Below are 3854 nucleotides of genomic sequence, written 5' to 3'. Positions count from 1 at the left end.
TATATATGTACAGTCTGGATCAGAGGAGGACGTCCGCACACCCTTAAAGTGCGGACGTCCCTCCGTTCGCCACCGTACGGGGCCGGCGAGGGCGCGCCTCCACCCCAGCGTCCCCGATCAATTGTAAATATGATGTCAACATATGACTAATTGATGTGGCAAGTGACGTGGTATCACCTAACTTCATTACAAATCAAATAAAAAGAAAAGAAGAAAAAAATCAGAATTTAAAATCTAAAAATCAAAATCCAATTTGTCTAATAATTGAAAAAAAACAAAGAATTCCACAAGAACAAGGACACATAAGAACCCAGACCAAAACTCCAGAATCGGATCCTTAATCTATTTGGTTCTAAACTTGTTTTCAATTATATAACAGATCTATATTCAAGGGCACATAAAATGTACATGAGGGAGATCAAGGGTGTGAAAGTACATAACTAGCTTAGCTAAAAGACCTTTGCATTTGTCCTAATTAAGATCTTGAATTTCTTTTTTCTTTTGATCTGAATAAACTTCAGATCTTGAATTTCTTTTCTCATTGTCAATGTTGCTTCCTGAAAAATCGACAGAAACATTAGATTAATATGTCAAAGACGCACAAAGCCATGGGAGCAAACAATATTCTATGTTCTTGTTCTTCAAGACTTCTTTGTTTTTCTTCTTTTTATTAGACAAATTGGATTCTGTTTTTCAGATTTTAAATTCTAATTTTTTCTTCTTCTCTTTTTATTTGATTTGTAATGAAATTATGGTGATGCCACGTCACTTGCCACATTAATTAGTTATATGTTAACATCATATTTACAATTGATCTAGACCATTGAATGTTTTAAAATCTAATGGTGAGTAAATAATATCAAAATTTGTGTTAAATTTGATGTCCCTTGAACCGGACCCATATATATATGAATTTATCTATATAGGGCCCTTCCAATGAGGGATCCCTTTTTTTGTTTATTTTTAGGGATAGATCATTTGATGAACTTTTCGATCACAAAATCAAATATCCACCGTTTAGTTCATTGGGCTATATGAGTAGATCATTTATACAAATTTTCAGAAAATTTGGTGATCGTTAAATCATCCAAATGAGGGATTTATTTTTAATAATCTTGAATGGTGTAGGTTTGACATAAGTGTTAAGTTTTTTGTTTTAATCTCAGCCATCCAAGCCCATTAAAAAACAGATCTATTGGTGTGAACCTATCCCTAAAAGTGACAAAAAATAGGAATCCCTCATTGGAAGGGCATGTTTATATATATATATATATATATATATATATATATATATATATATATGATCTAACAACAAATCTGTTGGGGTGTTGTATGACGTTAGCTAAAACGACTAAGAATAAAACTCCTTCCACGGTGAGTCCCAAGTGTCAAACCTGCAAGAGGAACGCACGTGGTTAGAGGGAAAGACCGGATGACTCTGATCGTTCCCTCTCTGACGTTCAAGTGAAGAATCATTGTGGAATCACATAGCCTTCTACCTCTCAAAACGAATATTGCGAAAACTTTTCGAGTATAAGGACGTGCCAGAAAATAAGAATTTCATTACCAATTTGTGAGGTGCTGAGCCCTATTTATAGGTGCTTGCCTGGCCGCTGTCTGACTCTAACTAATCACAATTGTGGCACACTCGTCTAAAATCTATATTCGTGTATCTACATATATAGTCCAGAGGAGTCCTCGGTATGCCTCATTTATTCCTTTTTGCGTTATATAATTCGTGTGCGTGGATGTTCACATTTGAGATGAGCTTAATACTCAAAAGACATCATTTATCCTCCACATGATCGTCTATTGACTGCTTGAATTCTTCGATTATTTTGTTTTGTGTGCGTGATAAATGTTTGCGTAACAAGAGAATCTTGTCTTCCTCATTTACATCGCCATATTAAGAGCACAGTAATGGTCTCTGACGCACGAGGACAATATTGTTCGAGTTTTGAATAGATTAGGTTAAGCAACCGTTTTTGCGTCGTGGATTGTGGGTGTTGGAAAATTACATCAACGATCGTGATCATTTCTGAAGACAATATGCCTTCTGCAATATTCTAGGAATATTTTCACTATCCCTAAGTCCCAGAGCTTTTGTAACCAAAACTCGAATTTTCAGTTGCGTTGGAGATGTGTTGAAAGGATCCTCTGAGGCATCAAACTTACCAGAAAGTAGGATTATGGATTTGCCTGTTGTTAGAACTATTGTGTTTTTGTTTTGCTTTTTCTTTAAGATAGGATGATTCCATGTTCGGCTTGTTAGCTAGCCTTAAAAGGCCTTGGCACTGCACTTCTCGCAGCTAACCAGCACAAGAGTGACCAATTGTGACCATTAGTGCGGTTAACCCCTAATTTCATACATGGTAGAAGCACATCTTCTAGATAATCGAAACTATGTCATAACTCCCTTTTCTCCGATCCATCATAACTCAATTCTTGTAGCACAAAGTTTCCATCATCCATCAGAGTAGCCACAACATCACCACTTATATTATCCGAATCAGCTGAATAAAGCACTACAACATCTCCATCCCTTAGTAATCTTCAATGTTTTTTTCTTTTTTCTTTTGAGTAATCTTCAAAGTGTAGTTCTTGTCTAGTGTAAGTACTCCAAAAGGGTACAACATGGGTGTTTCTCTATTCCTAACCCAAGTATAGTTAGGACTAGCATTATACTTGACAATTAAGTAGCTCAAGTTTGTCTCATAATCAAAAACATGAAAGTAATGAACTTCCAACTTGGATAAAGTAATGAACTATTAGCATCTAACTTTCACCTGGTCTCAATGTGTTTGTTGCACTTGCACCGTTACAAGCAGCACTCCACATGAAGCTCCACTTAATCATCAAACAAATCATTTCAAGAGCGCGAGCCATACTATTTAAGAAGTCACTGTTTAAACACAATAAACACCGTACAAAGTACCAACTTCACCCAGTATTTATATGGAGACGTCTAGACCGCGGGGCTAACACCCACGTTGTCGGGACAGGTGTTGGCACGATATAGCTCACATGCCCAACACGCTCACAACTTCGTATGTATGTTGTTAGTTAGTGGGAAAGGGTAAAAAGCGCTACAAGGATGTATTTGGGGAGATTTGAAGAAGAATGAAAAAAAAAAAATTATACAAAACAACAAATATGAGGGCATTTCAAGAAGTAAAAAATTTAAATGGGAGAGGTTTACAATTATAAAAGTGTAAATTTCATATACCTAGAACTATTGGGATGTTTATTAAGTAGTTTGAGTGTGTATTTATGCTTTAAACTATGTTGTGAATGTAATAATTAACGATAGAAACATTTATGCTTTAAACGTTTTAAGGATTGTAGAAGTTTCCTTGACAAATGCACTCGATTGTAACAGTTTCTATTGCCATCATCCAAATTCTTATTGAAACAAGCGGGTGAAAGCCTCTCAGGCGATAATGGAATTCTAGTAGCTAAAAAATAATAATGAAATGTGGTTCTATGTCACCCATTTGGTGATACATTTCTATTTCTATAAGGAAACTTATAGAAATTAGTTGAAGCTAAATCATTACTTGAAGGAAACTTCTTGTTTTAGATGACTAATTAGTTGCTACAATTTATATTGTCAGAATAAATAGCTAGCATTGAGCATGAATGATCTTCAGCTGACCAATTTCATAATTATTCTCAATTTCGATTACACTTATCAATATTTGTTTTGTATGGTAAATCATTTATCCATCTTTCGGTCCGAGCCAAGGCCGGCCCAAACCTAGTGCAGCCAATGAGCCAATGAGATCGCACAAGGCATAGGACCAAGGGAGGCACTTTTTGACTCTATACATATATATATATATATATATATATAT

The sequence above is a fragment of the Fragaria vesca genome, linkage group LG2 (genome assembly GCF_000184155.1).
Source record: "Fragaria vesca subsp. vesca linkage group LG2, FraVesHawaii_1.0, whole genome shotgun sequence".
Lineage (NCBI taxonomy): Eukaryota > Viridiplantae > Streptophyta > Magnoliopsida > Rosales > Rosaceae > Fragaria > Fragaria vesca.
The sequence above is the reverse complement of the archived record's forward strand: the minus strand, read 5'-3'. Positions refer to the sequence as shown.